This window comes from Geotrypetes seraphini, chromosome 11 (genome assembly GCF_902459505.1).
Source record: "Geotrypetes seraphini chromosome 11, aGeoSer1.1, whole genome shotgun sequence".
In the NCBI taxonomy this organism is placed as follows: domain Eukaryota; kingdom Metazoa; phylum Chordata; class Amphibia; order Gymnophiona; family Dermophiidae; genus Geotrypetes; species Geotrypetes seraphini.
This window is the reverse complement of record NC_047094.1, coordinates 71,453,757-71,464,098: the sequence shown is the minus strand read 5'-3', so window position 1 is coordinate 71,464,098 and position 10,342 is coordinate 71,453,757.

Below are 10,342 nucleotides of genomic sequence, written 5' to 3'. Positions count from 1 at the left end.
TGCGCGAAGACAAGTGAGCGTAAGACATTTGAGCGCAACAACAATTGAGCCCAACGACAATTGCGCAATGATAATTACGCGCAAGACAATTGAGTGGAAGGACAAATCAGTGCAATGACAATCACGCGCACGTTCACATTACTATGGTTACATTAGCTCCTTTTTTACGTGTTCAGAACAGCCCGCCTTCATTTCGCTAGCCTCTTTGTGATTTGTTACGTTAGCTCCTTTTTTACGTGCTCGGAACAGCCCGCCCTCCCTTCGCTAGCATCTTTGTGATTGGTTACATGTGCTCCAGGACAAAAGCGTGCAGGTCAAATTATGAACCAGTCATAATGGGACAAAACGTGTGGGTCATACGCGCGCCGACATTGTGTTCCCGCTGCCATTATTACTGAAAACTGAACTTTTCCTCAGATGTCTTGCGCTCACTTGTCTTGCACTCACTTGTCTGCTCTCAGATGTCTTGGCTCACTTATCTTGTGCTCACTTGTGTTCATGCTCATTGTCTGCTCCCATTTGTCCTCGCGCTTATGTCTTGCGCGCAACTGATTATGAACCATAAATATAGATGGGGCCATGCCCTATGGCCTTTAAATATATTTATCTATTGCTGTGGGGGAAAAAAAAGTGTACTTCATGGTGCATACAATGGAACATACCTTTTACAAAAATTCACACTCAAAAATGGTGTCACCATTCCAGGTCCTGCCTATGTAAATGCTGGCATTAAAAGGCATAAGAATATAAGAATTGCCGCTGCTGGGTCAGACCAGTGGTCCATCGTGCCCAGCAGTCCGCTTACGCGGTGGCCTTTAGGTCAAAGACCAGTGCCCTATTTGAGTCTAGCCTTACCTGCGTATGTTCTGGTTCGGCAGGAACTTATCTAACCTTTTTTTGAAACCATGGAGGGTGCTTTCTCCTATAACAGCCTCTGGAAGAGCGTTCCAGATTTCTACCACTCTCTTGGTGAAGAACTACTTCCTTACATTTGTACAGAATCTATCCCCTTTTAACTTTAGAGAGTTCCCTCTCGTTCTCTCCACTTTGGAGAATGTGAACAATCTCTCTTTCTCTATTAAGTCTATTCCCTTCAATATCTTGAATGTTTCGATCATGTCCCCTCTGTCTCATCTTTTCAAGGGAGAAGAGGCCCAGTTTCTCTACCCTCTCATTGTACGGCAACTCTTCCAGTTCCTTAACCATTTTTGTCGCTCTTTTCTGGACCCCTTTCAAGTAGTACTTTGTCCTTTTTTATGCACGGCGACCAATGTTGAACGCAGTATTGCAGGTGGGGGAGCACCATGGCCTGGTACAGTGGCTTGATAACCTTCTCAGATCTGTTTGTGATCCCCTTCTTAATCATTCCTAGCATCCTGATCGCCCTTTTCTCTGTCGCCACACATTGCGTGGACGGCTTCATTGATTTGTCTACATGTACTCCTAAGTCTTTCCTGGGGGCTCTCTCCAAGTACAGCACTGGACATCCTGTATTTGTGCATATGATTTTTGTTACTGACATGCATCACCTTGCACTTATCCACATTGAACCTCATTTGCCATTTCGTGGCTCATTCCTCGAATGCGTCTATATCTCGTTGTAGGTCTTCGCAATCCTTCTGTGCCCTCACTACTCTGAATAAATTTGTATCATCCACAAATTTAATCACCTCACTCGTATCAATTTCCAGGTTGTTTATAAATATGTTGAAGAGCATGGGCTCGAGCTCCAAACCCAGCGGCACTCCACTCGTGACGCTTTTCCAGTCCAAGTATTGTACATTTACCCCCCACTCTCTGTTTCCTATCCGCCAACCAGTTTTTAATCCACGTGAGTATATCACATTCGATTCAATGGCTCACAATTTTTCGAAGTAGACGCTTATGCGGGAACTTGTCAAACGCCTTCTGAAAATCTAAATATACAATGTCGACCGGGTCACCCTTGTCTATCTGCCTGTTTACTCCCTTGAAGACATAGTAACAGTAAATGTCAGCAGATAAAGACCTTCATGGTCCATCCAAGTCTGCCCAATAAGGTGGCTAGAGTTCAGTCTTCATGATTAACCCTTTGTTTGGCATTGTTGCTCAGAGGCAACATGTGTCTTCTATGGCTCTTATGGGACATCTGCATCTCCAAATGCCTGTTTACTTGACACTGTTGCTCTCATTCAACATCAAGTTACATAAAGCAGCCGTTTTGACCCTCTGACAATCAAAGGGTTAAACATTGGTATTCGTGGAGGAGCATTTAAAAAAATGTCTAAGTCCAACTTGATTACTAATCTATCACAGCTCTGCCTGTAAATATAATTTTTTCATTAAATAGTGAAGTGCTCAGACCACATAACCATTAATTAGATGATAACACCTAACTGTGGTTATTATAGGGACCATCATTGCCTTTACTGTCCCTTACCCAACCCTAAATATAAAGAACAATTATAAAATAACTTATCTGGAATCTCCATCGGGTTGGGAATTTGATAACCACAGTTTTTCAAAGTGCTGTGTCGTGCCCAAAAAAAGGTGCAACATGCCAATGTGAAAACTTAAATCACCGCATTAAGATCTATGGCCCCCCGACTCGAGTTTCGGCTCTTCATCAGGAGGGGTCACTGTTAAAATCATTAAAACTAGTGAACATCATCTTTATTCTAACTAAATTTACGTTATCAATCTTATAAACTTTATCACTTCTCCATACTTTAAATTGCTCATCCTAGGTAAACTAAAAAACTTAATTTCATACTTCATATTGGCAACAAATGCCTGGAATGGAAGTACGATAAAGGGGCTCCTCTCTAAACTACGTCTCCTAATCCACTCTTATAAGGCTGTGCTTCGGGAACCCGGAAGTGACATAACCCGGATATAAAATAGTTTATAAATTAAACCATTCTATATCCAAATTTAAACCCAAAGGTGTAAGGGTTTTCCAATTGTATATAAATCTCTATTCTTTCCGTTCTAGAAGTTTAGATAAATCAGCTGAATAGACCTTAATCTGGAGCAACACTGTGTATCTTAGAGCTTCTATAGTGTGAGCTTCCTGCAGCCAATGGGCTACTAGGGGGGTGGTGACCTGGCCTCTCCGGATATTACAGAGGTGTTCCGTTATCCGTGTTTTAATTTTTTTGATGGTTTGACCAATATAGAACTTTCCACAGGGACTGCACCTTACTAGATCACATAATGTATAAACTCTGAACAGACTTATCTTTGTCTCTTAACCTTGCCAGTCTTTAAATGATTGATATAGCTCAAAAAACTGGAAGGTTTTTTAGAACATAAGATAGAAAGCCGGAACCGATAAGTCTCAGACTAAGTTTACCTTGAGTCGGATTCTGAGCGGGTTTCTGAGGTTCTTTTCCTTCCAGCAATACAAGCTTGTATTCTCAGTGCTGTATATAAGAACCTCTATTGATCTGTGCATTGTTAGATTTGGGGTTCTTCTTCCATCTCTCACTATACTGTCTCTAATCTTTAGGGCCCCACTCTATACAGGGCTGGAGATTCCTGGGACAGAAAAAAGGCATCCCCCTTTTTTCCCTCCCAAAACTGGGGCATGAAATAACCTACTGAACCCATCTCATTCCTCCTTTAGGTACATCCCAGTTGGGGACCCAGCTTGAACCATCCTAGGAGTTTATCCTGTTATGCTGCTTCCAGGACAGTCCCACCCCTGCCCAGGCTTAACAGAGAAATTCCACCTTCAGCTTTCATGACAATTGGGTCACACATGTATAGCCACTTACATATGTAAATCAGCTTTTTACCTGTGTAAATGACACCTAATCCTTCTAAAATGATCTCCTTGGTATCAGACTATAGAAAACAGAATTAATGAAAGTTGTGCACTCCTCGGAAGCATTGGTGTTCATTTTATAAGGGAGAGGTTGCCCTCTATAGTTTTGACTACACCCTTTTTAGTACTTTGCTTATTCAGCAAGTTTCAGGATCCAATATTCTTTCTCTGGTTATCTTTCTGATATTGTCAGCACCTTCAAAGCCTATCCCTTCTGAATTGCTGTGCACTGAAAATGTGGTTAAGGTCACATGTTCTGCTAACATATTAGGAACTGTACAGAGCCACAACCATAGATCTGCAAACACTGTTACACTTTACATTTAAAATTTCCAAATTTATATTCTGCCTTTTCAGTCACCCAGTGCACAGCAGCGTACAAGAAGAATAGCAAACAGTGAAAGCATAATGCAAGTAAAAACTGGTTGAAAAGTACACACTTAGGCCCAAATTCTTTAAATGTTCCTTGAATGCATGCACAAATCTGTACAAATTGCTGATTTGTGCACACATCTTAATTGCTTAAGCTAATCAGCACCAAGTTTCAAGTTTTATTAAAATTTGATAAAATGCTAATCATAAATTCTAAGCGTTTAACAATCAAAAAATTAAAATGGGAAACAATTAACATACTTATTAGTGACACGACATTACTAATTGATGCTAATTGTCACTAATTAGAAGTTACGTGCTCAGCTTTCTAAGGGCTAGATTCACTAAGGACACCGATTGTGTTCCGTCCACTTTGCGACCTGTTTGTTCCTCAACCCGATTCACTAACCTTGGTACTGATCAACCTCCGATCTGATCTGATCCATGCATGCAAATGAGGGGGAATGGCATGCAAATGTAGGCAGGCAGCAATTCACTTAAAAAATGAGGCATACTGACTGGGTTGGCCGATCAAAAAAGTAAGTGACTGCTGAGGACCAGTTGCTCAGGTCCTTTCCGACTGCCCTGCTTTCTGCCGCCCTGCTCTCTGCCCCGACTCGCCTCTCGCCGCCCTGCTCTCTGCCCCGACTTGCCACTCTGCTCTCTGCCCCGACTCACTTCTTGCCGCCCTGCTCTCTGCCCCGACTCGCCACCCTGCTCTCTACCCTGACTTGCTTCTTGCCGCCCTGCTCTCTGCCCCGACTATCCTGCCCTTCCCTTCAATGCGAGCCTGTGGTTTTAACCTGCAGGTTTAAAGCAGGTTAAAATCATGGGCTCTCAAGATGAGTGAAGTTTAAAAAAAAAAACTTCCAAAGCTCTGTAAGCATGCGCAGACCATCTACAGGCAAAGAAGATGGTCTGTGCATGCGTCGGGATCGCTATTCAGCGAGTGTGCGGTTGGTTGGAGGCTTGATTCTGATCACCCTCATTTGCATGAGGACGCTTCATGAATCAGCTCCCCGGCCACAGATCAGATCGGATCGGATCGGATCCATGGGCTTAGTGAATCTAGCCCTAAGTGTATTCTATAAAGTGGTGCATGTAAATTCTAGTACACAAATCTCAAAAGGGAGTGTGGCTAGGGGAGGAGCATAAGCAGATTGTGGGCATTCCTAAATGTTAGGCACTGTTATAGAATATGCCCGATCCACACACAACATAGGCTCAGGAATTTAGGCCTGGTTTTCATTAGCCTGAATGGATGCACCTAAATTTTAGTCACATGTACAGGCGCTAAGCTTGATTCTATAAATTGCATAACTTTGGAGGTGTTTTATAGAATCACGCAAAGCACTGTCCTTTTCAGCACTGAATTTTAAGGTGCCCTATATAAAGTATGGCCCTTACAGTATAACAAAATGTCTCCATCCTCCAGAGATAAGTGGAGAAAATTATTCACACTATACAGAAATCAAATTAAGCAAAAGCAAATTCTATTCGGACCTAAAGAAATTGTTTAAAACCCTGAAAAAACTAACCGACTGTTCCCCTATGCATGATCCAAATGCAAATTGACTGACATCTAACACCCTGACACTTCATTTCTCAATGAAGATTGAAACTATACATTCAGAAACACTAAAGACAATCTATCAGGCAGTGAGACTTTCAAAGATAACACAGATGATATATCAACAGATAGAATTTGGGCAGCTTTCAACGCTGTCACATAGACAGAAGTAAAACAATTAGTGAACAGATTATCCAGACAGGATGCCAACTAGACCTATGCCTATCATATTTATACTGAGATATGCTAGAAAACATTCAACAGGCTGGACAAACTGGTCAATTCCATATTGGCACAAGGATGGCTCTCCAAGGAGTTCAGAGAAATATTATATCCATCCCTAAAGAAGAGAATCTAGATCTATCCCCGGGCCGCTAACTACAGCCCCAAAGTGGCAGAAGCAGGCAGCGGTCTTGAGCCATGAAACTCCTCGCTCCCTCCCTCCTTTCTCTTCCTTACCCGAAGCACAATGGTCAGCAGGAGGTGAGTAGTGGCACTGGCTGGCTGGTAGGGGGTGCTATAATGCTGCAATGGAATGGATAGTGTACAAGACATGTTTGTGGAGTAAGTTGTAGATTTTTCTACATATGATGCCTCCTTTTCATGTGATTCTGGGTAAATCTAGTTAGATGCATATGTGATAGTTAAGGCCACGCCCAATAGAAACTTATGAAAAGTTGGTGCATAAATACAAAAATAAAATTCTGAATATGGAATGCAGCCAAGGCCAGAAAAACACTATAGATTAATATTAAGGAAAAGCATAATAATATTCTCTTTATGTATTTTGCTGGATTAAACCAGATCTAAAGAGGTATTAATCAGACTCCATTTTGTTTTCTGTCGTTCTTTGTGTCTCTTCTTGGTGTAAAACATACTGAAGGTTTCCTGCTTAAAAAAGGCCTGAGTTTCTAATGTTCTTTGTCTGGATTGTCATGAAACCTCATGGCTTAAGTATTAACAGATGGTCCTGGCATTCCAATGCTGGGTAGAGAAGAATCTTTCTTTTATATGTTTTAAAGAATTATGAAATATGACTGAGATATGAATGAAATATGAGTTTAATGTAGAGAAATGTAAAGTCTTGCACGTAGGAAACAGAAACCCGAGGTACAGCTACACGATGGGAGGGCTGTCATTGAGTGAGAGTACCCAAGAAAGGGACTTGGGGATAATAGTGGACAAGCCAATGAAGCCGTCGGCACAGTGCGCAGCGGCCGCTAAGAAAGCAAATAGAATGCTAGGTATAATCAAGAAGAGTATTACAACCAGAACGAAAGAAGTTATCCTGCCATTGTATTGGGCAATGGTGCACCCGCATCTGGAGTACTGCATCCAATATTGGTTGCCGTACCTAAAGAAGAATATGTCGATACTCGAGAGAGTTCAGAAAAGAGCAACACGCTTGATAAAAGGTATGGAAAACCTTTCATATGCTGAAAGATTGGAGAAACTGGGGCTCTTTTCCCTGGAGAAGCGGAGATTTAGAGACTTACAAGATCATGAAGGGCATAGAGAACGTGGAGAGGGTCAGATTCGTCAAACTTTTGAAAACTACAAGAATTTGGAAAAATTAAAAGGGGACAGATTCAGAACCAATGCTAGGAAGTTCTTCTTCACCCAGACACCTGGAATGCACTTCCAGAGGGCGTGATAGGACAGAGTACAGTTTTGGGGTTCAAGAAGGGATTGGATGATTTCCTGAAGGAAAAGGGGATAGAAGGGTATAGATAGAGGATTACTATACAGGTCCTTGACCTGATGGGCCGCCGCGTGAGCAGACTGCTAGGCATGATGGACCTCTGGTCTGACCCAGCAGAGGCATTACTTATGTTCTTATGTTATGTTCTTATGTGTTGCTTGTGTATGGATGATGGGATCCCATGAGTGATTATGAATGTAAATGTATATTAAACATAGAATGGGTTTTGAAAATTGTATTTTTATATATTTTAAACCTGAAGAACCCTGAAAGACAACATCTGCACTTTGACCTATTTGACTTTTAAGCTAGGCAATTCTCTGTGTTTACTCTGTGACATTCCAGGAGGCCTGTTAGCTGTTTCAGGGCTCCTTTAAGCCCATATTAGAAAATTCTCAGTAAGGGGGGTATGGGTCTTTCCTTTCTTGTGTGTGTTAGTGAAATTTGAAGGTGTCAGCGTTGCTGAGTCTTGGTCAGAAAGCTGGTTTGAGCTAAACTGTTAAAGAATTACTGAGAGAAAAAGTGTTCACAAAAATATGATTCGTAAAACTTTTCTTAAACCTGGTAACTATGTTAAAAGGAATTTTCTTTGTTCATACCTAAGGACGGCCTCCTCATGGCTGATTGATTGACAGGTGTGATGTCATACTAGGCATTGCAAAAGTATATAAGTGAACCAGGTGGCAAGGGTTTCCCGGAGACCATGTATTGCTTCAGAAGAGATGCAATTTTCATGCCTGACGGGTCTCCCTTGCCCAAATTACCTAATGAAAGTTGAATTATGATAAAGCTAATAAAAAAAATAACCGATTGGAAAAGATTTGTGCAATTGTCATTATTCCCGGGCAACTAAGGGCAGGGTTTGGTAAGTTACCCTGTTCAGAGGCAGCCTCAAAACAGGCTGCTCACAGCAAATCCTGGCAGGCCTTTCCTCTAATGCCTTGAGGATGGTTGATGCACTCGTTTATTTCATTGGCTGCCTTTGGAGGCAAGAGTATTATTCAAATTTTCCTGTATCTGCTTTAAGCTGAGATCGGGATTGTCTCCAGCTTACCTTTTTCCTCATTTTGTGTTGCATAGACCATCAAAAGAAACAGAAACTTCTACTTATTTGCTTATCCAAAAATTAATGGGTGTAGATATAAGACTTTCTTAGATAGGACCCTAGCATTTCAAGCTAGTAGGCAACAATCTTGGTTAGATAAATGTATTCAGCAAGCTATGTTATCCTATTGCTGTTTTTGGAAATTAATTAAGACCAAATTTAAATTCTATTTTACAAATGTTTGTATTTCTTACTGTATTATTGTATTTCGCTGATTGTCCAGCTCTTTTTAGTGTAAACCGCCTAGAACTTTTGGTTATTGCAGTATAAAAGAATAAAGTTATTATTATTAAACAAGCGAGGGATGAACACGGAGGATCTCTATTCAGAAAATAATGGGTATATATTGAAGGAGCTAAGGCCAGTACTGGGCAGGCTTGCACGGTCTGTTTCCTGTACATGGACATTCAGTTGAGGATGAGCTGGGGAGGGCTTCGATGGCTGGGATGGTTAAGATGGGCTGGAGTGAGCTATGACAGAGACTCCAGTAGATAGAACCTAAGCACACTATTGGGCAGGGCTCTGGGTTCTGGCCCAGAAATATCTAAGAAAAAGGACCATTTAAATTAAATGATTAATTTATGGAGCATGTATGGTTGGGCAGACTGGATGGATGGACCATTTGGGTCTTTCTCTGCCGACATGTTCCTTGCTTCAGTGCTGATTTTCATTTTTGTGCTGCAATATCACAGACTTTTCAGACAAAGGAGCTGGGTCACACTGCTCTCTTTCTGCTTTTCTAGCCAAGTCATTGCTGTATTTAAACATTCAAAGGCTTCTGTATGTGTTGGTCCCATATCAGCAGTAACCTGATGGTCATCATCAGTTTCTGATTCCTCCTATTCCTTATCTTGTACTGATTCCACAATTTCATCATTTGTTATGATCTGATCATTGGTGTCACTGCATGTCCATTTGCTGACATTTTCTACATCACAATCAGAGCAGCCAGGAACCCATAGAACATCCTTTGCAATGTTTTTAAGGACATCATCATCTTCTCCTTCTCCGTGTCTTTCTGATTTGTTTAGAATGATGTTCCATGCATTTTTGGGGGTTTGATTTTCAACTGATTTCCAAGCACCAGCACCCATGTATGAACAATCCTTTTTTATATTCAATTCTTTTATGAATTGGATCATGCCACATTCATCATCAAAATCAGCCAATAAAAGTTTCTGCAACAATTGTTTCATGTAAAGTTGTTTCAAGGAAATGATAACTCCTTGATCCGTTGGCTGCATTACAGATGTCACATTTGGAGGAAGAAAAAGTATTTTGAATACACCGTCCTTTCACTCTAACCTTTCAGCCATAGGAAGTGATAGTGAGTGTGTGGCACTGTGGTTAGAGCTATAACCTGAGGTTGTGGGTTCAAATCCCAAGCTGCTCCTTGTCACTCTGGGCAAGTCACTTAATCCCTCATTGCCCCAGGTACATTAAACAGAGTGTGAGCCTACCAGGATATATAGAGAAAAATACTTGCGTACCTGAATGTAAACCACTTAGGCCAGGGGTAGGGAACTCCGGTCCTTGAGAGCTGTATTCCAGTCGGGTTTTCAGGATTTCCCCAATGAATATGCATTGAAAGCAGTGCATGCAAATAGATCTATAAGTGGTATATAAATAAATAATGTCCAACAATAAAATGACATTTCCTTCTTTTCCTGTATGAAGCTGAAATCTTTTCTCTTCTGGAATGAAGCAACTGTGGTACCAGTTGAGGAAAATTTCACAGTTCATCCAGGCTTTCTTTTGGCTTTTGTATAGCAGTGGTAGCTTATG